This window comes from Dermacentor andersoni, chromosome 11 (assembly GCF_023375885.2).
Source record: "Dermacentor andersoni chromosome 11, qqDerAnde1_hic_scaffold, whole genome shotgun sequence".
NCBI classification, from domain to species: Eukaryota; Metazoa; Arthropoda; class Arachnida; order Ixodida; family Ixodidae; genus Dermacentor; species Dermacentor andersoni.
This window is the reverse complement of record NC_092824.1, coordinates 20871271-20896946: the sequence shown is the minus strand read 5'-3', so window position 1 is coordinate 20896946 and position 25676 is coordinate 20871271.

Here is a 25676-nt window from a genome sequence, read left to right as displayed (position 1 = left end):
ATACATGAAGCAACCTGAACATGGAAACAGGAGGGGTAGCGGGGAAAGGAGTACCCAGAGGAGCCGCAGGCGTGATAGGAAACCACGGCAAATGACTGTGACGCGTGACAAGCGACAAGTTATGGCGACGCGCATACTATTGGTTCTGTGCTATTATGTACAGTACCACCTTAGCACAGCCGACAACTAAGACCCTGATATGGGTGACATTCTTTGTAGAAGACTGTAGTAACCGATTGGTTTTCAAGCAATGCCAGGTCCAAGACGAATGTCCCATCGACCTTCCTGAACACAGAACTGCAGGTTAGCTCGCCGGCATTGTCTTGGCTGAAGCCTCCATGTCGTCCAAGGTACTTCTCAATAAAGGGTCAGGCAAACGTAAACCTACCAGCACCCTTATTCCGCCAACTTGCCTTGACGCGGCTTCAGACATGCCCTTTGATGACATGCTTTGATGTGCGGTCACCTTTTTTCTGCAGTCATTGGAGATACAGCAGCAGCACACGTTGCAGCAAAACAAGCTAATCCTAACGTTAATGTCAGCAGTGAACCTTCGTCAGACTAGCCATTTCGGAAATGGACGACCAGAGATATTCGATGGCTCCTCTGACAGTTGAGAAAGTTGGATAGGTTTCTGCCACCAGGTTGCATAATACAATGAATAGAAGTCCGACAGCATCCGTATGATTAGCATGCGACCATTTCTTGCTGGACTCGCAAAAAATAGCCTATGTCTCGGCTGTTGGATTGGAAATGCAACCCATGGTCCAAATGGAAAGCAAGCTTTATAACAACCCTTCAAGAGAATTCATTCGAACGATGAAACCAGGCTATTTACCACCGCTTAACGTCTTAGCTCCAAAGCGTATTTCGAAGCTTTTCCGCACTACTGCATGCAGAGAGCCAACAAACAACGCCAAGATCCTCACGCGATATCAAGTAGTTTTCACGCGAGTAACTAACGCTTTTCACAGCAAATGCAAGAAAAAACTTCCCTAAATTGGTTGGGATGTTTGAAGCACAAAAATACCTTACCTGGTAAAACATTTAGTTACGGACGGCAAAAGAAAGAACGGGCATCAAAAGGGCGTATTTATTGACTACCGAGACCAACTTGCAGATGTTGTCAAGCCTACTGTGTATTCAGCTAAAAGTGAACGGCCAAGCTGTGCGATCTTTTTGCGGATAGATGTACTTCGGTGTTCATCAATAATAAAAGAACAGCAAAACCAGAACATATATTCCCTGGCAAACAAATACTTGTACGGGGCTATGACGGTGGGCAACGTGGACACTGTGAATTGCTACACGCAAAAGTTGAATTATCAGCCACAGACAACGTAAGTACTAGATTTGGCTATTGAAAAGGTGGAATGCGATTTTCTGTTCTTTCGTTTGGACATGAAGTTAACGAAACTGAATATTTCATATGCTGACACTGTGTCGGTACGCCCTGGTGTGGATAACACGAATGTAGAACCCGCCTTGAAACAATTGCGAGTTTGAAAATCGGGACGACATTCCCCAGGTTTACCCAAAACTGGTTTGTTTAGGCAATACCTGCCAGACAAAACAAGGTTTCAAATTTCATTCAAGCTAAATGACACAAGTGCGGTACGAAAGAAATGATACAGTCTAACGAGGGAAAAGAAGGCGTGGCTCAAAGTAGAACTCCAAAGGATGTTGGATGCCAACATCATTCCGTCGTCGTACTCCACGTCTTCATCATGGATAACAAAAGCTATGAAACAAGATGGTAGCCTGCGGATCGCTGCGGACTATATGATAATTAACAACCAAGTACACCTGATCCTTTTTCTAATGCGCAGGATAGACAGCATTGTAAATAAAACTGGTGGCTGCAAATGTTTGTTTTCTAGGATCGATCTTAGCAAAGGGTATCGCAAATAAGACTTCAAGAGACAAAACCGTGTATCGCTTTCATTAACCCTTATGATTTACAGGGTGTCCCAACTATCATGCACCAAGATTTCAAATAAAAAAACAGCAATTTCGTTACGCAAAGAAGACCTACAACATACTGTTTCCAGTACAGTGGAGCAGCCGTCCATAAGTTTTCGTTACTGAAATTCACTTAGATAATTGCAAATAATTATCTAACTTGAGAAGTACTGTCCTAATTATGAATGTGTCAGTGAGAAAACTGTAGAAAAATATGAAAAAACATCACCGCCCCTCTGAGTCCATAAAGATGGTCGAACAGCGAAGCTGTGTTAGTTACACCGAGTGGTACACTATGCAAGTCAAAACTTCGCAAGCAGTCTATATTGTAAACCTTCTGTTTCACGATTGTTTCACCTAATTTTCACTTTCGCGTGCTCCGTGTTGTAAGAATCATTTAAGAGTGTTTTTTCTTAGAGTTGTCATGGTGTTTTTTGTTGCGTAAGTTTTCTGTCTGTGCTTTGCCCTGCTTCTTTTTTTTTTTTGCATGCAAGTTGTTTCACACCTTTTTTGCACGTCATTTATGAGAGCAAAGTCTTCCGTGAAATGAAAACCATCTGATTGTTTTTTATTCATTTTGTGTGTAATGTTGCATTCGCTTGGTGTTGTGTTGTCTCTTCTACCGCATTATCTTGAGTTGTCTCTTGTGTCTGCCCTGCTCGCTGTGCCTCCACCGCTTGCAGTGCTTTGTCTGGAGATGTTGAATCTTAAACTGCTTGCTCTTGAGCTGACGGCAATTGACGTGGTTTAGATTTCACAGTCACAGCCTTGTGCTTCAAAATTAAATCTATTTGTCACGTCGGACAATGAATGGCTCATACCCCCTTAAGCAATGGCTCATACCCCCGTAAACGCGGCCTCCCTATTACGTCAACAGACAGACAGACAGACAGACAGACAAAGAACTTTACTGAGATCCTGAGAAGCGCTGCCCTTAGAGCAGCACGACGACAGACGAGAAGTGAAATTGTACGCTGTAATAACGAGCGGCAACGGAGCCAGCTGTAGAAAAAGCCGACGACGCTCGAGTCCTTGCTGATGATGACAATTTTAACGAACTCCTACGACGGCGGCACAGGGCCCGCATAAACAACATCGCTGTAAAACTCCCGATACAGCTTTCTGTTGCTCAAAATGTGCTACATAAAAGTGTTTTTCCGAGCTTGAAAGAAGCCCACGAATACACGTAATATTCCCCCACGACAAGCCACTCGAGGCACTTTGGGTGTATTCACAGGCTTCCTCCATGCTTGGAAAAACAGTTTTATGTAGCACGTATTGATTGTTTAAAGATTGTTTGGTAAATTGGCCCGAACGACGCTGTAGAGTCACCTTCCGTAGTCAAGGTCTTCAACTATCATCCCAAGTGGTATGAAAGCAAAGTTGGCGGGAGCGAAACGACCTCCAGATGTAAACAGAAGGGCGAGATCAAAAAGTAGAATGAAGTGACCAATGACAATACGTCATATTTGTTCTGTATTATTATGTACAGTATCACTACAATACATACTTACAAACATACATACATACATACATGCCTGCATACGTACGTACGTACATACATACATACATACATACATACATACATACATACATACATACATACATACATACATACATACATACATACATACATAAGTAGCACTTAGCCAAGTTGGCATCAGAAATGTTCGTTGAAGAGTGAAACATGCCCACTGTCTGTACAGGCACAGACAGTGATGGACATACATGGACGGACGGACAGATTGACAGACAGACATACACATGCAGATATTTTATGCTCGTGTACTGTTCCTTTTCCGTGTGTTTTTGGCGCTGTTTAAAATGAATGAAAGATACATATATTTTTATCTGTCCGTCCGTCTTGTCGTTTATCTGTCTGTCTGTCTGTCTGTCTGTCTGTCTGTCTGTCTGTCTGTCTGTCTGTCTGTCTGTACGTATGTCGTCTGTGTCTGTGTGTGTCTGTACGTCTGCCCTGCCGTCTGTCTATCTTTCTGTCTAGGTATATGTATGTCCGTCTGTCTGTCTTATCTGTTTGCATGTGTCCATCTCTCCATCCGTCCATCTGTCCGTCCTTCCACCTGTCCGTCTGTCTTTCCGCCCGTCCTGCCATCTGCCTGTCTGTGTCTGTACGCATATGTCTGTATATATGTCTGTATGCCCGCCAGAGCCTTCAGTCCTTCTGTATGTCTGTCCGTCCGTCTGTATGTCTGTCAATCTGTCTGTCTTTCTCTCTGTTTGTCTGCCTGTCTGTTTCCGAACATTTCGTTTTTTCATATTGAGTGCAGTTCAGCTGGGTCAATCCCCGCAAAGCATCAAAAATAAATGAGGGAACACGGCTGAGCTATTATTATGTATTTGGGTGTCACTCTCTGTTTCTCTGTTCTCTCGGTTGCAAGCCTGAAGACGTAAGGCAGGCTACTTCTTTCGGGTTCATGAGTGTGGGACATGGGCTTTCAATGCTCACTAAGAAACAGAGGTCATAACTAGATGTGAAGTCAGGCGGACAAACACAACATGCTTGTATCTTTGAGCTTTGACCATCGTCAACCTATAATCATGGTAAGCTATTTGACGCCTCTGCGTGCACAGTATTAGTTTCTTTTTCTAAAAAAAGTATCGTCGAAGTGCCCTAATTCGCTTCTACTTCCAGGCGACCGGCTGCGACACGACAACTTCTCACATCTCCCATCGAGAAATTTCTTATTTGTTTAGTGCTTGTCTTTCCTTGCCATCGGAAAGGAAGCATTCTTTAACCGGCAAAGTAAGTTGCTACTATGAGAGACAGACCAGTTACTGTGGCCGAATGATGGATACCAGGAACAGGCAGAGAGAGCGAAAATACTTTGTTTTTGTCGTAAGGTTAAAGGGCGGTGCCCTTTGACGGGGGCCCCAATTACCGTGCCGATGTTCCGGGCCCACCCGACGAGCGCCTGCTCGACCTGCGGGTTTCCGTTTCCCGCCACAGCTTTCTAACTATCGAGCGTTGGGATGGTGGAAATACGGGGTAAAGGCAGGAAGCTGGACGACATGGGAATATCTGGTTTGCTACCTTGCATTGTGGGAAGAGAAAACAAATCGAGAAAAAGCAAAGCGAGAAAGAAAGGACAACACCATCAGCTTGAGTACAAAACTTGAGCGAAATCAAAACATGGTGAGGTGTGTTCATGAACACAGGTGTCGAAAGGATACGCACTACCTGCTCTGTTGACAACGGTGTTGCCGCTGTTCTAAAGCCCATCTCCAGTACTAGAAATTACAACCTATTAAGATCGTGCATTAAAGAACTGAAGACAGCATGATAACGGAAACGAAAGCCATGTTGCCAAATTTCTGGAAACGGTGCCTGTTGTTGACTTACACACGCATCGGGTGTGCAAATGTATTTTCGTTTCTTTTTGTTGGGTCAAATTTTTAAAAATGTTTTATAGTCTTCTTTCTCCAAACTATGAGCTACGTGTGTGTGTTTTTTGCATTTCGCTTGCAAGTTTGTTCTAGAAGAGACAGGGGCGTCGAATAACTAAGGCACACGAATATTCGGAGAATACAAAGGACATCATTAAAGAATGAACTCCTTCTGTTACGTCCCGTTTTCTTTATCCGTAGCTCCGTCACCACCGGCACAACCAGAAATGTAGTTTCGAAGCAGTTTACACGAAATTACAACAGTATGAAGCAGGGTTTTGTTTCCCGTAAGCCAAGCTACGCATTCACGTTCAAGTTCCCGGAGTTCGCAATTTACCTAATTGCTCTTGTAAACGAGGAAACCCAGGCGAATACGTTGATTACGTGGTCGATTTGAGCGCAGAGCGTGGCGAACTCCCAGGGGAACGGGCACGTGCACTGAATCATTAAAGGCAAATGGATAATATAGACAATAAATGAGTGCCCCTTCTCTACAGAACGGTAAATCGAAGTTTTGGCTGGCACGGTTTCTTGTTGCTTTCCTATTTTAGCCTTTTGCTGTGAAGAGCTTTCGAGCGTTCATAGATTTTGCACTAATCACCGCTGTTTTCGTCTAGTTTTTAAGCAGGGCTCCTAAGGCAGCATTACTGCTGATCACACGTGGTTCTTTTTTTTCCTTCCTTCCTTAAGTATTCACGCAATGATTATTTGTGCATTTAGCTCTGCGATATTAGACAGCTTTGTTAGAACTCTCACACTTCGTGTGGACAACTAGCATGAGAATGGAGAGGTGCGCATAGGTTTTTCTTTGGTCATCGTGCTTGTGGCTTCGGACGCTTTAATCGCTTGATTATTTACACTTAATCCGCTTCAAGTGGCGTAAATCTTGAAGCGATCAAAATTTGTTTAACCACAAGAAGGCAATAACATCTCGCGCTATTGCATAACTATTGTGAATCGTTGCGTTTAAAACATAACGACTCGTTCACTTTGATCAATTGCAAAATCACACAAAAGGATGAAGTCAGAATGGCGTGTTTCGGGCAAACTCATGTGCTACTCATTATATCCTTACTTGTAGAACCACCGTACTTGCATTTCTCTTAGAAAATAGTGCCAGTAATATTGGGACGTACCTCTTGTGTGACACAAAGATCAATGTTTCCTGCTCCGAAGATAATTTGCATACTTATGCTGTGTGCAGCATGCCGATCGATGGACTCCCCACTATTTCAAAGCCTTACTGCATTTTCTTCGGGTCAATGCTGTATCAGGTACTTCGGCTCTAAAGATTTTGTCGTAAGCTCAAAGGTGTTGCAAGTTCTCGGTGCTTTTTTGTATTTTTTTCCTCAGTGTACCACGCATGCTTGCAGCCATAACTTATCTATTTTCGCTTTCCAACTTTTCAATTATTTGTGCAGCCCGAAGGTTCCGAGACGTGCATTTGTTCTTACTGAGTCTAACCAACCTGCTTTGAGCACAGCCTTAAATCTTGTGTTTAGGGCCTGAGCGGGTCTCCTAGCTTCCAGTCCGACGTCTAATTATCTTAACAGATCATGTTGCTTAAACTTCCCTGTCTTATACAAGCTTAACGTGTAACTGGTGGCGGGTGCGTTCACAAACTTCAGTTAGTAGGTAAGCGTACCGTTGTCGTCCCGGCTAGCGTCTCACCTATGAACAAACGTGCGCCCATGGTTTAAGCAGTTTAGGGGTAAGACATAAAAAAAGAGAATTACCATAGACGCTGTCTGTCTTGACGTAACCGCGTTGCAGTGCTTGCATGGAGCCTTTCTCAAAGTCAAATGCTCAATCACCTTGTGGCTAGTGCTGCTATTGTTAATCCCGCGGTAATATCTATCCGATGGGTTCCGAAAAAAAGTACCTCTTTTACGGGCATCCCAGAACTAGAGCGAGAAATGGTATTAGGGAAGCAACATCCGTTGAACAGCATCAAGGAGCAGTGTCCAACGTAGCTCCCTGGTTTTGACTGACGGCGGCCATAATCATTCTCACCACCCTTTGACCTCAACTTCGAAACGAATGCCGCTCTCAGAGATGTCGATCACCCCGGTTTTTGGTGAACATTTCCCTCTGACTCACTCGAATTCACCAGTTTCATCACGTACGTCGCATCATCAGCGGCCGCCCTTCATCGTGTTGCCCTTGCCTTGGCACTCAACCCTTTACTCTGATGAACGAAATCTTATCTGCTCTACGTGCTATATGGTGTGCCCTGTGACGTAATTTCAGGACCTATATTTTAAAGCTGGTGCTAAGCACTAGAGGTCTGCTAAATGAATATACCTTCAATACGACTCGGCTACCCTCTCGCCGTCGAGACATTTGCCCTAAAATCTATAGCGAAGTGATTAATTATCAAAAGTTTGCCAAACATACAACGCACACTGCGATTACTCATCCCAGTAATGTTTTGGTTTTGAAGTATACAAGTTGGCGTGAAAAAATTGTGCAGCATAACACAGTTGAGGTGCAGTAAGAGTGTTATCAGTTTTAAAAAATTTCCTGTCTCTAGTCAATCGTAGAGAACGAGGACGGCTCCTCGTCTCCGCCCCCTCTAGTGCGCCGTACACGAGATAGTGATTACGGCACAGGCTTAACAGGCTCGTGGTACGCGTGACTGCGCCAGTCGAAGGACGCGATTTAACGCGCATGCGCGAGACAGTCACGGAGATTGCATAAATTCAAGGTGCTCAGCCTCATTAACCACTAATCCACGCAAACTGCTTAGTGCGTACAGATGCATAAGTTAGTATGCATGTGGGATCTTCGCTACTAGGCCTTCGCGAACCCACAGTTGTGTATACTGTTGAGGTTAGAAATTTAGCCAAGCAAAATAAAAACAATTACTACAGAAATTTTTTGTAATGTAATGTCCAGCTCGTCAGGACTAACCCAAGTGTGCCATCAGTTACGTAGTAAACACTAATTTAACCAATGCGGTAAATCAGTTTTGCAGGAGCCCGTAAGGTAGAGGAAGGTCCATGGAAGGGAAACATGAAAAGAGTGATAGCCCTGGAAATGGGCTGGTCCCAGTCCTGGGTTTGATCCCCGCGACAAGACGAATTCCTCTCCTACTGCGAAGCTTTGTTCTTTCTGAAAAACTCTTAAGGGTTTTCTTTATAGTTTCGTGCTACAGTCGAGTGGGTGAAATATTTCCCCCTGCTATTTAACGTACGTTCATTGGAATAACTCTAGTATGAGCGATAAAGAAAGGAAAGAGAGAGCGTTTCTTTTAACGACGGCTAACGCAAATGATCTGTTACTTGGAGGAGACTTCAGCGTGCCTGATATTCAATGACTCTATGGGATGCCTGTGTTTTCTTCTCAGTCAGCACTATCTTCTCCCTTTCGCCGTCTTATAGACAGCCATGGCATTTTTGAGTTTGTCGAAGTAGCAACCCGTATTTCTTTCTGCACGGATAGCATTAGAGAGCTGTTATTTTTTCTCCATTCACCGCATCTAATAGATTCAGCTCTACCAATACGTGTTATTAGTGATCACGAGAGTCTTGTCACACACGTCATTTGTCCACTGTCGATGCCTTCACCGAACGGTCTAGAAAGGTTTATTTCTATGAAAGTGGCAACTACGATTGCATAACACTGGCGCTACAGGTGTACTGTGGAATATACGAGACTCTCACTGTCGCAGTCAGGGACACTGGTATATGGTCAGTGTACAAATGAAAGCTTGCTAACATTATGCACCTATATGTTCCACACAAAATATTTACAGGCAAACAATGGAAACGTAAGCCATGGTGGAACAATGATATTAAAAGTTTTATGAAAAACAGAGAGCGAATTTTTATGCAGTACGTCACAGAGAGGAAACAGAATTTCCATGAAGTCCTAGAGGAGATAAGAGCGCAAATAAAACTACAAATCAAGACTTCTATAAATGGCTTCTTTTTCTCTCTTGGCTCCAAGATTAAAAGCAATCCGAAAAAATAAACTTTGAAATAAATATTGCCGGATTTCTTATGCCCCGACTATGAACTTGTGCTCAAGATAGCAATAGACAGCTTTGGGGTCTTAAAACTGCTGCGAAATGTATATAGTAATTGGCTACGGGCCCTGATGGCTTTCCAAAAGTTGCTTTAAAATCTGGCGCTCTTGTCCTGTCTAAGTATGTTCCTTTCTTATACAATGTAGTCCTCGACACGTCCTGCCTTCCACAGGGCTGGAAAATGGCCCACCATCGTGCCCATTCATAAATCCGACCCTCGTAATTGCGCTGTAAGCTACACACGAGCATCCCTCACAACGGTCAGTTTCTTCAGAACGTATATAATATTCTACTTTTTACGATCAGCTTCAGCGCAATGACTTCTTTGTGTATTAGCAACGCGGTTTTCGTGCAGCACATTCTTGCACCGCACAACAAATCGAACGTCCTCATGATCTGTTCAAATTGTTTGACCTTGGTCATGAAACTGATTGTATATTATTAGGTATAAAAAAAAACATTTGACAAGAGAGAGAGAGGGGGGTGAACAAAAGGGGCAAGGCAGGGAGGTTCATACGAGGGGCAGATCCGGTATGCTATCCTATTCTTGGGAGAGAAGTTTTGCATGTTGTTTTTTTATTGCAATAAATTGTCTTTCCGCGGAGTACCTGGAAGCGTTATTCTATGGCTGCGGTGCTACCTCTGTAGACCTTATCAAAAGGTTGTGATTAACAAAATGTAATCGGCGACAACTTCTGTGTCTTCTGGGGTCAATCAGGGGTCAGTAATGGGGTCAGTGTATTCAGCATTTTTAATGACACAGGCATCGTCATAACATCAAAAACCAGGCTTTACGCACGTGACTGCGTTGTATAGAGAGAATTATTATGATTCTGATAAAGTTGCGTTAAAAGCCTACCTTGACAAAATATAGTTGGTGTAACACTTCGTTTACGTCTCTAAGTACCACTAACGGAAAGCACATGCGCTGTTTTCGGATATGCGAGTCACTACCGGCATATTACTATTTAAATAATCAGCTAACTGTTCAAACTGAGGCAAAAAAATTTAGGTGTGATCTTTTCATCAGACCTCATTGGAATCGCCACATATAACCGATAACATTTAAAGCTGCATGCGTCCTCAACTATATTTATCCAAAGTTTAGACGCGCCCTCAACATGTAAAGGAACGGTTATATTTACCAAAGCAGTCGCCCCGTTGTCGAGTACGCTTGCCCTTTATGGGGCGCTAATATGCAGAATCTTGTCGACCGCCTGAAATTCGTTCAGAATCAAGCTGCTAGCTTCGCGACTAATAATTTTCAGTTTCCTTGTAGAATTACATAAATAAAACAAAAACTTGCTCGGTTGGCCTGATCTGTCATCGCGGCGGCAGCTTGCCCGCATTACCTTCGTACGCGTCGTCGTCTACCTTAATCGCACAGCCGTAAACGGGGACATTTATTTAGAATTCCCAGCTTACGTATCTAGTCGCCGTGTACCCATTTGAGATCAAAGAAAAAGCCGCACGCACATTTCTTTTCATCGATTCTTTTTTTCCCTTATCTATAAAACATTGGAATTGCCTTCCATGTGTTGTCGCGACAGCGATCCGTGAAGAACGTTCCATTGAAGTTGTGAACCGACATGTGTTAAATGGATAGAACTGCATTTGTACCTTCGGCTGGCTGCCTTCTGTTCGCTGTGCCTTCTGTAAGTTTTCTGCATCATGAGCGCTTTGCTACACGATTTTTTTCCGTGCAATCTGCTGTGGCGCTTGTACTTGTTAATTTAGAGTTTGTCTTGCTTGCTATGAGTTGGCTTCTGGATCGCAGCATTTTGTTATTTCAGCGCGATTGTAATCATTGTGCTCCTAATTCCCCCTACTCTAATGCCCTCAGGCGAATCTAGGTATAGAAATAAATAAATAAATAAATATTACACGATATTTATACTACGGATACAAAATAACATTAGTTTTAACACAAGCACTCCAAAAAAAATAACCAAATGAACGCAAACCAGATTCTAACGTAGCATTGCTTAAGCAGACATTTACGCTAAGTGCGCGCATGCCTTATCGAAGGTACGAAAAGTACTACTATACAAAGAAAGGGAACAGAAACTGTCAATACACAACGTTAAAAGCAGCGTCAAACTTAACTTTTTTTTTTTCTTCTCTCAAGAGATTGGCAAAATTCAGACGTTTTAGCATATTTACCTAAGCACTGTGATATTTGGTATGCTCCTGTACCCCGTGATTATATATCGTCTGGCTGTAATTTCCCTTTTAGATGACGGCTTTCTCGTGCTCCTGGGGCTTTTCGGTCCCCGATAATTTCCCAACGCAGAGTAGCGCTAGGCGGTTGTGTCAGCCACCGACAGCAGCCTATGCATTTCACTGAAGAGTTCCCTTTCTCTCTCTCAAGGAATAGACAAGAACCGCGGCGGTGTTCCCTATTCTTCAGCTTATCGACACTGTAGATATAATATGCAGATATACATTACCGAGGAGTAATGTGTAGTTTTCCTTCACAGGAAGTGAGGACGTGGGTATGATAGCGACGCCAGAACGGAACCTCGCCACCTACTTCAAAACTTATACTAGAGGGTGTTCAAAACTCCAAAACTATACCCCTGTACATCGCCATTTTTTGGTTATCTTACTCCACTTGGCTTACTGGCCCAAGGACATCGAGACATTAGTCGCTAAACGTATTCTTTTAGAAGTGCAAAAACTTGCTTTTTCAGGAAGCTCTGTAGCCGCGAAATCAGTGGTGTTGTAAAGTCATTTTAGCTAAGGCGACGCGACAAGCATTTTCTTATACTTCTTCAAGAGATTTCTCGCAAATGAAGAGTGCCAGAAATAACTTCATTTAGTGTCCAGCTGTTTAGGAGTACAAGACCAAGCCTAAACGGCAGCCAGTAGCTCTTTGAGCCCTGTCGGCGTCCTCGGCCTGCTGGACGGTCCAGTGCTGGTTTTCCGGGCCCGTGCTCAGCAGCATGGTCTCCCACTGCTCGTCATGAACAATCCAGCCCTGTCACTTCACTTCAGGGCAACCCCATAGAATGTGTGGCAGGTCCACCCGTTCCTTGCATAATTTACATTTCTCCGAATACTGGCCTGGGTAGTAACGGCTGTAAACAACCGGGTTCGCGTACGTATTGCTTTGAAGGAAGCGCCAGGTCACCGCTCGTTGCTTAGTAAGTGCATGGTGCGCGGAAGAATACCGGGCCCTGTGTAATCTGTAATAAGTCGGGATTTCCCTGTCGTCAACCACGTAGTCCCCTTTAGAGCCGGCGGAGGCGCCGCGGTAAGTTCTCTACCCGTGGCGTGAGCAACCTCGCTGCCGAGAGGGAGGAGTGCGTGGGAGCCCAGATGATTTTGACTGCCTGATGGTCGCGAAAGTTAACCACGATCCGTTGTGCTTGTAACAAGATTTGCCACCTCGTGAAGTAGTGCACTGCGGTTCGGTAGTCACTGATTACGCATTTGGCTTGTATGGAAGCCATTGCTGATGCAATGGTCGATTCGTCTGCTACTTCGGCGTTGTCGGTTCGAATCGAGCCTCTTTCTGTGGGGTCACCATCCGCATTTACTGTCACGACGGACATGTTGTAGTGGGCTATGTACTCTGCTGTGTCGTCGTAGGCAGCGTCCTGAGAGTATTGGAATCTTTCTGCTACAGCCATAAGACGTTCTTCCCGCGTTTCATTGTGGTTTTGCGGATGCATATTTTTGGTAGGGGGGGGGGGGGGGGGGGGGTCTTAAGATGTGCCCGTAGGTCGTGGGGAATGCTCACCTTTGTGCCGTACTGTGATGTTTGGTTTATGTCGACTTTGATCAGTATGCGTCTGCTGGTAGCGCAGTGTGCGAGTCTCGCACTGTGCTATCTTTTGGATTTCTTTGAGTTCGTCGAAGGTCTTGTGGATACCAAGGGCCAGGAGATTGTCGTTCGCCATGCGTATAGCAAATCCTATAGCTTGTTTGTATGCCCGTCTAATGATGCCTTCCGTTTTGATCTTCCCCGAGACCCCGAGCTTTAGCAAGGGGATTAAGTACGCTGTGCGGCTGATAACGAAGGTATGTACTAGGCGTACCGAGTTGGCCTCTTTCATGCCGGAGTGACGTTAGGCTATCCTCGAGATTAGCGTCATTATTTGTTGGACCCTGATTTATAGCATTGGGATGGTTTCCGCGTTACACCCATTTGCCGGTACGCTAAGCCCTAGGACTCTGATTCGATGGACCCCGGATATTCGGTCGCTGTCTGCGTCAAATGTCACGTTTCGTTTTACGTGGGCCTCTTGCAGCCCCTACGCTTCGGGCGGCAGAGAAGCGACTCTGATTTCTGCGGTAAACAAAGCAGCCCTCTATCGGTCACGTACTTTTTAGCCTTATGCACGGCTGCTTGAACAGTTTCTTCTTTATGACCGTCGCTGCTACCTGCTACCTACAGCGTGATGTCATCAGCATGCAGCACATGCTGTCCGGGAGGAAGTCCTTGACGGCTCGTTAACCTCCTAACCTTTCTACGTTCTCTAATATAGCTTTATATCCGATGTTGTCAAAAGTCTTCGTGAGATCTAGTCTACAGATAGGTTTGGTATCCGCAGTCTGAGATCTCATGTCTCATGTGCCTTATTTGGTGTTAAAGTTCGAGCACAATGTCTTCTGTGGACACTTCTGGCATGAAACCGATCCCAGTATGCGGGTACAGACGATTATCGTCATAGGCGGAAGGTTTCTACTTTACAGGGGAGGGGAGGGGACGACCAGCTTTCCGAACCTCATATATATATATATATATATATATATATATATATATATGTAGTGACACAGCAGTTATCAGGACCTTTATTCGGAGTCGAAGATGCGACGAACCGACCACGCCCACAGCACGTATCACACTCGAGAGCCAGCCCCACAAACGATGATAAAGAAGAACCCCACATGATGATGATGATGATCTACAGATAACAAAGAATAGCTTATAAATGGGCACACTAATGTCCCCTCGCGCGAAAGCGGCCATCCTGGCCGCAATTCAAAGGGGTGGCGAACTCCTCATGAAAGGCCGTATACGGGAAACGTGGACAACCTCAGCGGCGCAGCAGCGGCGCGCATTTGGAACAATAACTGGTACAACGCGATAGTTAACCGGAGAAGTCTGCTCCAAGACTTTGTAGGGGCCGATGAACCGAAGCTGAAACTTGTCACACAAGCCAGGAGTATGAACTGGTGTCCGGAGTAGTACTTCCTCGCCAGGGCGGAAGCACACGACGCAATGAGAGGCGTTGTAATGCTGCTTCCGGTCCTGTTGCCTTGCTTCGGTGCTGATGCGGGCGAGCTGGCGACAACGCAGAATGCGGGACACATATTCTTCACAGGAGGATGGACATTGATTGACAGTTTGCGCGAAGAAAGAGACGTCAAGACAGGAACAGGGTGAACAACCATAGACAAGGTAGAATGGCGAGTGACCGGTCGTGCGGTGAACGGCGGTATTGTACGCAAAAGTCACGAATGGCACAATTGCGTCCCTGTTTCTGTGATCCGGTTCGATGTACATGGCTGGCATGTCTTGCTATGAAATCGCTCTGTGAGGCCGTTGGTTTGCGGATGGTAACTGGAGGTAGCCTGGTGGGTGGTTCCGGAGGCTCTGAGTACTTCGCCTACTAGTTGAGAGATGAATGCTTTTCTACGGTTGCTCAGGAGGACACGAGGAGCAACGTGGCGCAGTATGAAGGATTGAAGTACGAATGCAGCAATTTCAGAGGCTCAGGCAGAACTCACACAAGTTGTTTCGGCTTTATCGTGTCAAGTGATCAACGGCTGTCACAATCCATCGTTTACCGGTGAGGATCACAGGAAGAGGACCATACAGGTCAATGCCAACGACTTCAAATGGTTGCGACGGACAAGGAACCAGTTGCAGTTGTCCGCTTGGAGCTGATGTAGGCAGCTTTCGACGCTGACATAGGGCGCAGGAAGCGACATACCTCGCCACACTGGTAGACAATCCAGGCCAGTAGACGCTACCTTTGATGCGGTCATAGGTTTTCGGGAAACCAAAGTGACCAGCAGTCATGTCGTCGTGATAAGCCTGCAGGACATTAGCACGTAGAGAGCGTGGCTGGACAGGAACCCAAGCGTTGACCGTCAGGGTGATAGACTTGACGGTTCAGGACGTGGTTGTCAATCTTAAATTGCGTCAGCTGTCGGCGAAGGCGGTCGTTAGGCGGGTGCAAGCTCCTTGAAGTTGGTATATGATGCGCCGACAATAAGAGTCGGCAATTGAGTTGATCAGGTTGGAAGAAATTGTTGTCGTGTGGAGGCATCTCGTCGACAGTGGCCAACAAGAAAGCATGTGAAGAGGGATCGTGCGAAAGCTTGTCACGTGTGGTAGTTGGAGGTCCATTGCATGGTGTCGTAGGAAGCGGACAGCGAGAAAGCGCGTCTGCATCTTGGTGTTTTTTCCCGCACATGTAGCTAAGATCGTGTCCTTGCAGACGAAGAATCCACCGACGTAGTCGTCCAGACAAGTTCTTCAGCGTTGAAAGCGAGCATAATGCATGATGCTCTGTAACCATCGTAAAATCGCGGCCGTGAAGATAAGGTCGAAACTTCGGCACAGACCAAAGGATAGCTAGGCATTCCTCCTCCATGATGGTGTAATTCTTTTCAGCGTTTTTCAGAACGCGACTTGCGTACGCGACGACCCTCTCACCTAAAATGTCGTCTCGCTGTAGAATACCACCAATGCTGTGACAACTAGCATCCGCATGCAGGAGGGTAGGAGCAGCTTCATCAAAATGGCGTAGTACTGGTTCAGATGTGAGAGCGCGCTTCAGATGGCCGAACGCAGACTCACATTCGGGAGACCACACAAAGGGAACATTAGAACCCAGTAATTTGTTCAGAGGTGACCCTATTGCGGCGAAGCCTCGTGTGAATCGGCGAAAATAGGAAGCAAGGCCTAGGAAACTACGCAAATATTTGGTCTTTTCGGGACGAGCGAAGTGCCGAACTGCCGAAACCTTGTCAGGATCAGGACGAATGCCATCTTTGCTCACAATGTGACCTAGTACCTTGATCGTCTTGCTCGTAAAACATCATTTCTTGGTGTTTAGCTAAAGTCCAGCGTTGGCAAGGCACGTGAGAACTTCATCCAGACGTAGCAGGTGCTGAGAGAAGGTTGACGAGAAAACAACAATATCGTCCAGATAGCACAAGCAAGTCTTCATCCTCAGGCCACCAAGAACGGTGTCAATCAGTCAATCATGCACTCGAACGTTGAGGGCGTATTGCAGAGGGTGAATGGCATGACGATAAACTCGTAGAGCCCATCTGGTGTTGAAAACGCTGTTTTCTCTTTATCGTCCTCATGCATAGGTATCTGCCAGTAGCCGGAACGCAGATCGTCCTCGTGCATAGGTGTCTGCCAGTAGCCGGAACGCAGATCGAAGCTGGAGAAGTACTCGGCACTCTGCAGGGAATCCAAGACATCGTCTATTCGTGGTGTAGGTTATACATCCTTGCCTGTGATCTTGTTAATTGTTCGGTCTGTTGTTAATTGTTCGGTTTGATCTTGTTAATTGTCCGAACCAAAACAACGGCGAGAGACCAAGGACTAGCAGAGGGGCGTATTATGTTCCGTTGGAGCATGTCGGTGACGTTCTCGTCAATGACTTTCTTCTGGGCTAGCGATACGTGATATGGTGTACGGAGCACGATGGATGTACCATCCGTCTCTATCCGATGCGTTGTAATCGAATACTTTCCCAACGAAGCTGAATGCGCGTCAAACAAAGCTTCATGTTTTTGGAGCAAAGCAAGCAATTATTGTGACTGCGAAGTTGTCAGGTCGGAAATGATGGCAGCTGCAAGAGATGAAGGAGATGCGGCCCGTCCGGTACAAGGAACTTCAGGGGAAGCTGGTTTAATGGAAACAACAGAGATAGACTCCTTTTCAGAGGCGCAAGCCAATGTAGTGCCTTTAGGGATGAGAATCTTTTCGGATGTCGGGTTTGTAGCGTAGAGAAGTGCAGAGCCATGATCAAACCGAACCAGCCCTGATGCAAAGGCTATCCCTCTTGCGAGACAGCGTGCAGATGGTAATACGAGCACGTCGCCGCAGTCAGTGACATCAGACGTGATAGTAACAATGATTTGATGGCGAGGAGGTAGCACGGTATCTTCTGCAGCAAGCAAGTGAAGTGGTGCGTCATCTGCATGAAGTGAATAGGTCGTGTCGGTCATGTGGAGAACACGTTGCCCACAGCAGATGGAGGTGGAGGCCGTAGAAAGACAATCCCATCCGAATAGGAGCTGCTGGGCACACGAACTTAGCACTGCAAATTGTACGTAATGCAGAAGTCCATCGATGGAAATACGAGCAGTGCACATGGCGATAGGTCGAATGGCGGCCCCTTGAGCAGCGAGTAGCGTAGGTCCATCATAGGGGGTCGTAACTTTCCGAAGTCGCGAACACAATTCACGGTGAATAACTGAAACACTAGCACCAGTGTCAATCAAAGCTTCTACTTGTGCACCTTCTACTACGACCAATATCATATTGCACTGACACGATGGAGTAATTTCTGCCCTGGCATTCGATGCAGCTTTTCCTCCAAAAGCTGCATAATTCAGTTTTCCGGACTACGCTCGGCGAATTGAGAAGCAGGTCTAAGTGGGGACGTAGAGCGGCGATAGGGGGACGGCGAGTGGCGTCTCGCAAGACGGTACGTCTGAGCTGTCCCGGATGCTACAGTAGGCGATGGAGAGCGGCCGCGCGGTGGACCATAAGGACGGCGTTGGTCATAGAAGCTCCCTAGACTTTGGAAAGTAGCACCGGGCGAAATGTCATCCCGTTGGTATACGCCATATCCGCGACGCTCGTCTTGCTGGCGTTTGCGGCAAAAACGTGCTACGCGGCCACGATAGCCGCAGTAGTAGCAGATGGGACGAGGAGGACGCCACTGCAGATAGTTGGTCTGGGCAGGTGAGCTGGTAGTCATGGAATCTATGTGGGCCGGTGTAAATTTTGGAGGCTTCAGTGGAACGATGACTGGAGTAACTGTGGCTACTTGTGCGTACGTTGGTGGGGCCCTAGGGGTGGGAGGGTCCGTGCATGCTGCACCAGCCATGGACGCCAATTCCTGCTTGACAACGTCTCGCAAATTGGTATCCGAGGCATGAAAATGCATAGGCCCTGCGGCTAAGACATACTGTAGCTCTTCTCGAATTATTGCCCGTATCATTGCTCGTAACGTAGGGTCGTCGGCGGTAGTGTTTGCAGTGGTGTCTGGCTGCAACCGTACTGATTCGAGTTCGTCAAGGCGCTGGCAAGTAGCAACGATATCCGTGACGGTAGCGGGGTTATTGATGGGTAAAGCATTTAAAGCAATAGTTACGATGCCTTTGAGGACGTGGCGAACCTTGTCTGATTCGGTCATGGCCGTGTTCACGCGTCCACAAAGAGCAAGCACATCCTTGATATACGACGTATAAGATTCCCCGAGTTGTCGCTTGCGAGTGTCGAGCGTCTTTATTGCGCGGGCCGAACGAACGGCCGGTGTGCCGAAGATTTGGCGGAGCTGCTGTTTGAAAGCACCCCAGTTCGTGAAATCAACCTCATGGTTGAAAAACCAAGTCTTCGCTCCTCCTGTCAGATAAAAGCCAACGTGACGTAGCTTGGACGCATGGTCCCAATGGTTAGACGAACTCACTCGGTCGTAGTCGTCCAGCCAATCCTCGACGTTTTCACCGCGAAGTCCAGCAAACAGATGGGGATCACCCTGATGCCCACTGACAACCCAATACGGAGAGGCTGGAGTAGCCGAGGCCGAGATGGTGGAAGTAGAAGTGCCTGTTGGCTCGTCCTGCGACATGCTGGCGGACAGCTGGCACAATCGCCGACCCCATCGAAGCTCCAGGAGGTTGAGCGGGGAGTCAGAGGACGGAGGACCGAAGAGCACACTCCACCATTTGCGACGCAGCAGTTATCACGACGTTTATTCCGAGTCGAAGAGGCGGCGAACCGACCACGCCCACAGCACGGATCACACTCGAGAGCCAGCCCCACAAGCGACGACGAAGAAGAACCCCATATGGACCCCACATGAGGATGATAACTTATAAATAGCTTATAAATGGCCACAATATATATATATATATATATATATATATATATATATATATTGACGCTCCTACTTGCATAGTAAGTTCACGCCTCGACAAACAGTATGCGAGGGCACCGGAGAGTGGTAAACGAAGATGACGACGGGAGGCTGGCTAGCTGAATCTCGACAGGCGCTCAGCTGATCAAGGCCATCGCATCTAACGCTACCTGGCTTCAATGTAACGCCTATTGTGGGCGTAACAGCGTGGTGGAGGTGCGGGATACGACACAACGTACCACGGAGTCGCAATATCTAGAACTTCGCCGGAGCCGTCGTTTTGCCGGTCTGTTGCCAACGACTTTTCCTATGGCTCAGGACGGAGGTGGACAAATGCCAGCTCTAATTTCACCTGCTCAAAGGTTAGTGCCAGTTGTACCTTTGCAGCAGTACATGGAACCACGCTCGTTCGCGGGAAAAGTGGGCGAAGACGTCGACGAGTGGCTGACGCGCTACGCAACGGTGAGCCACTACAACCGTTGGGATTCTGTCACTGAGCTTGAATATGTCGTACTCTTTCTGAGTGAGGCAGCGCTCATGTGGTATGAAAACCACGAAGACTCGCTAACAACGTGGGAGTGCTTCGTTGAGGAAATTAAGAAGTGTTTTGGCGACTCCTACGCCAAACAGAAACGCGCCGAGAGAACACTAGTTCAAAGAGCTCAAGCTCCTGGAGAAACATGCACTATATACATAGAGGAAATCCTCACGCTGTGCAAAATCGTAAATTCGCAGATGTCTGAGGAAAACTGTGTCGGACATCTCCTCAAAGGAATTGCAGAAGTTGTATACAATTTCCTCATAAGCCGGGAACACGTTGATTCCGTCTCAGATGTCGTGCGTCATTGCCGTACGTTTCAAACGTTGAAAACATGTCGCATTGTGCCAAAATTTGGATGCCTGGCGAATGTGACAACCATTGCCAGCGTCGATGAGAGCCCTTCCGCCGATCTTTCGTCTATTATAGGGCAGATCGTGCGTGAAGAACTGCTTCGGCAACAGGAACTTGCGCGTGACATCATACGACAACCTGATGCTTATTACCCGCAACACATGGCGCCTGCAGCACCCTGCGCTTCCTGGCAACCGGCGGTATGCGTCACAGACGTCAACCACAGACGAGCTCCATGGCCGCGTGAGGGCACATTTACGCCCGAACACCGACCTGCAGAACACCCTCGCCCCAGCAGGTTTGCACGCAGACCAACCGTTCCTCCTGAGCAGCAGGCTCAGCCGCTTCGCTCTGCTACACGACCCGCCACGGCTGAGCGCTTGAAGGGCAGTTCATCGATCGTCGTTTACCTGTGTGTTATAGCTGTGGCGACTTGGGTCACATTGCCAGGTACTGCAATCGCCGCCAACCACCGAGGTTCGACCGATCGACGATGTCTAGGCGGTACCGAGCTCCTCTGGGCGAAACATATTCGCCCTCGCACACACACTTAGGAAGCTTGCCTCACCAGCACCCGGAGCCGCTGCGGAACCGTTCTCCAGCATCCGATCGCAGCTTGACACCACCACCGGCTCCTCGTGTAAGCCGATCGCCCTCTGCGCGGCTTCGATACCCGTCGCCACCTTCGGAAAACTAGCCAGCGCAGCCGTTGGAGGTGAGGTCGATGGACAATCTGCGATGTCGACAGAGATACCTCCAACCATTTGTATGTTTAAGAATAAGGTGTGTGTATTAATTGACGGGGTTTCATCCATGGCCTTAGTAGACACGGGAGCAACCATTTCAGTGATGAGTCGTGCGTTCAAAAGCCTCCTAGGACGAAAAGTGATGTTTCGCTGGGACCATGCCGATACGTGTCGTGGAGTGAGTGGGGAGTTGTTGTATCCTGTGGGCGTGTGTAATGTAGACGTTACCTTGGGTGGTCAAATATTTAACGCGGAGTTCGCCAGCTGTCCTACCTCATTCTACGCATGACGTAATCCTGGGCCTTGATTTTTTGAAACTGTGTGGTGCCACCTTCGACTGCAAAACGGGTGAAATCAGTGTAGGTACGAGCTTTTCTGCTGCGTTTATGGAAGGCCCACCGTATCGTGAAAGTGTGCTTTGTGCATCCTGGGACACAGTTGTGCCTCCGTTATACGCAACGTGTGTTTCAGTTGCCTGTTTCCCTACCACCGACAGAACGTTTGACGCTGCATCAAGAGGAATGTACTGATACCGTATTGCACGCTGTCAGTTGTTTAGGGACGCACTAACTTATGGGCCCAAAACTGTTCGAGTGAACCTGCAATACTACCACAGGGTCTGAAACTTGCCGCCTACCATGAAGATCAAGTGCTATCGCTCGCCATTCTTACAGAGGCCCTTGATTCTGCGGATGAGCGCCATTTCGTTAATGCCTGCCCTGCGGCGCACTCGCCATTTCTGACTATGGTAAAAAAGTCACTCAGCACTAAGCAGCGTCACGAAGTGGCGAATATTCTGCTAAAACATGCCCGACTGTTTGACATTTTCCAGCAAGAGGGGCCACCATTGTTTCCTCCTCCTCGTATACACCATCGCATAGACTACGGGATCTGCCCTACCTTTGCGACAGAAGCCATACAGAGTCTCACCATCGGAATGCAAGGTGATCAATGACCAAGTCCACGAAATGCTACATAAGATTGTAATTCAAAAATCCTGTAGTCCGTGGGCAGCGCCAGTGATTCTGGTTAGAAAGAAAGGTGGTACATGGCGATTTTGTGTTGACTACCGCCGCCTCAACACCATCACTAAAAAGGACGTATATCCTCTTCCGCGTATTGATGATGCTATCGACTGCCTCTCATCAGCGTCATACTTTTCATCTTTTGACTTGAGGTCGGGGTACTGGCAGATTTCTATGCACAAGGCAAACAAGGAGAAAACGGCATTTGTAAGCCCAGATGGACTTTTTGAATTTAATGTGATGCCGTTTGGGCTCTGTAATGCGCCTGCAACTTTCGAGCGCTTCATGGACAACATCCTGCGTGGTTTGAAGTGGGAAGTATGCATGTGCTATCTAGACGATGTAGTGATTTTCGGGCGCACGTTCAGTGAGCACAACGCACGTCCCGATCTTGTGCTAGACTGCTTGGACAAAGCAGGTTTGGTGCTCAACTCGAAGTGTCATTTTGGAAAGCGCCAAACACTCGTTCTGAGAAACCTAGTGGATAAGGACGGTATACGACTTGATCCAGCAAAGACTGCTGCGGTGGAAGCCTTCAAGCAACCTCGCCATGTAAAAGAGCTACGAAGTTTCCTAGGGCTTTGCTCGTACTTCCGCCGGTTTATTCGTGGATTTCCCAACATCGCATATCCGCTGACATGCCTCCTCCAGAAGGGCGTTCCCTTTGAATGGACTCCTGAATGTGAAGCTAGTTTTCGTGAGCTGAAATCTCGTCTGACGTCCCATCCCATTCTCCGACACTTCAACCATGCGGCTCCCACAGAAGTTCATACGGACGCTAGCGGTATTGGCATCGGCGCCGTCCTTATCCAACGCGTCGACACCAAAGAACACGTCGTCGCCTATGCGAGTCGTTCTTTAAGTAAGTCCGAGCGTAACTACACCGTTACAGAGCGAGAATGCCTTGCAGTTATTTTCGCAGTACAGCGCTTCCGGTCGTACCTCTACGGGCGCCCCTTCACTGTGGTGACAGACCATCATTCTCTCGGCTGGCTGGTTAATCTCCGTGATCCTTCGGGCCAGGTTGCGCGTTGGACACTTCGTTTACAGGAATATAACTTTACATTTCTTATAAACGCGGCCGCCGACACGCCGACGCTGACTGCCTCTCGCGCATGCCGCTTCCAACGACGGACTGCGACGCGGACAACTTCGACTGCTATATCGCATCACTGGCGCCGGGATTTCCTGATATAAATACCTTCAAGGTCGAGCAACAAAAAGACAGAACTTTAGAACCACTGCTCATTACTGCAAGGCAATCAGCACCATCCACTCGTTTCTGCGTTGATGGTGGGGTTCTTTACAAAAGAACTATTCTGCTACAGGCCCACGATATCTTCTGGTGGTCCCGGAGAGTCTCCGTATCTCCGTCTTGCGCGCTATGCATGACGATCCAACATCTGGTCATTTGGGTTCTTAGCGAACTCTCTACCGCCTTCAAGGAAGGTTCTACTGGCCTAAAATGCGCCAGACGACCGCCCAGTATGTGTCCAGCTGCAGCGAGTGTCAACGTTACAAGCATCCGACGAGTGCTCCTCCTGGTCAACTCCATCCAGTGCCACCCCCCAGCACTCCCTTTGAGCAAGTTCGCATCGACATCCTCGGTCCTTTCCGACGTTCATCCGACGGGAATCGCTGGATTATCGTGTGTGCCGATCACTTGACACGCTACTGTGAGACAGCTGCAATACCATCGGCTACTGCAACCGCAGTGTGTATTTTTCTGCTGCGTTTTGTCATTCTCCGACATGGACTTCCCAGAGCCATCATCCGCGATCGTGGGCGGCAGTTCACTGCAGACGTGGTCGAAGAGATGCTTCGTCTATGTGCTTCAAGGTTTCGACATTCCACCCCGTATCATCCCCAAACAAATGACCTTACGGAACGCACATACAGAACTCTTACTAACATGCTGTCCATGTATGTCGCGTCAGATCATAACAACTGGGACAGCGTGCTGCCTTTCATTACGTACGCATTTAACGCCTCAAAGCATGAAGTTACGGGCTACAGTCCCTTCTTTCTTCTTTATGCTCGCCCGCCTCGTTATACACTAGGCACTATCTTCCCGTTATCGCGCCACGATAATCTTTGTATATCAGAGACAGTCTGTCTTGCTGAAGAAGCCCGACGACTTTCTTCTTTCCGCACTCTTGTTTCACAAGACCGTTCGAAGGCACGCTGCGACCGCCGACGCCGACGCGTGATATATGACCCTGGTGACTTAATGTTCGTCTGGAAATCAACCAGGAAACATGGATTATGTGGAAAACTACTGGCCCACTATGTTGGACCCTATGTTATTACTGAGCGTATCAGCGAATTAACCTACCGCATAGCACGTCTCACATAATATGGTCGACGCTGAGCAAAGACTGAACTTTCGCATGTCGCCCGTTTAAAGACCTTTATTTCTAGACAGCCTCTTTGACTTGCCCGGTGGGCTTCGTCTGCGCGGAGGGAAATGTGACGCTCTTACGTGCATAGTAAGTTCACGCCTCAACAAACAGTATGCGGGGGCACTGAAGAGTGGTGAACGAAGAAGACGACAGGTGGCTGGCTAGCTGAATCTCGACAGGCGCTCAGCTGATCAAGGCCATCGCATCTAACGCTACCCGGCTTCAAAGTAACGCCTTTCGTGGGCGTAAAATATATATATATATATATATATATATTTCAAGGAAAAGTTCTGTAGGTCCGGTGCATAGGTAGTTGAATAAACGAAGGAGCACACTTACGAAAATTTCATATTTAATGTTGTAACGTTTCGGCCGTGGCACGGCCGAAACGTTACAAGATTAAAAATGGAATTTTCGTAAGTGTGCTCCTTCGTTTATTCAACTATATATATATATATATATATATATATATATATATATATATATATATATATATATATATATATATATATATATATATATATATATATAGATAGATATATAGATGCAGTTGGGAGTGCTGTCATGTGTTATCTTCATATTTCGCAAGCTTTATTTATCAGTCGGCATAATTTAGTATTTATACGCTCCTTGGTTGTGCCTATAAGTGCCTCGTTAATTAGGACAGTACGCCTCAACTTAGATCAATAATTACAATTACCCAATTATATCTCAGTAGCGAAAAAATAACAGGCGGCTGCTCCATTATCCTGGAAACAATATGCACAAGGTTTTCTTCGAGTAACGCAATCGCTCTTTATTTAAGTATAAGTGCATAATAGTTAATTGGGACACCCTGTACATATTTACGCAGCTTAGAAAGACAGAAAGATAATATAGTTGACAAGGGTTCATAATGCATAGAAGGGGTAAGGCGTGCAGACACGGACACAAGAGAAGTGAGAACGAAGTGAGTGTTCGTGTTGTCCACTTCTCTTGTGTCCGTGCCTGCAAGCCTTACCCCTCCTTTGCATTATGAGTATAATTATGAGCTCTGCGCGCAATTGACGATGTTTCCATCCCTAATAAATGTAGTAAACTGTTAAAACAC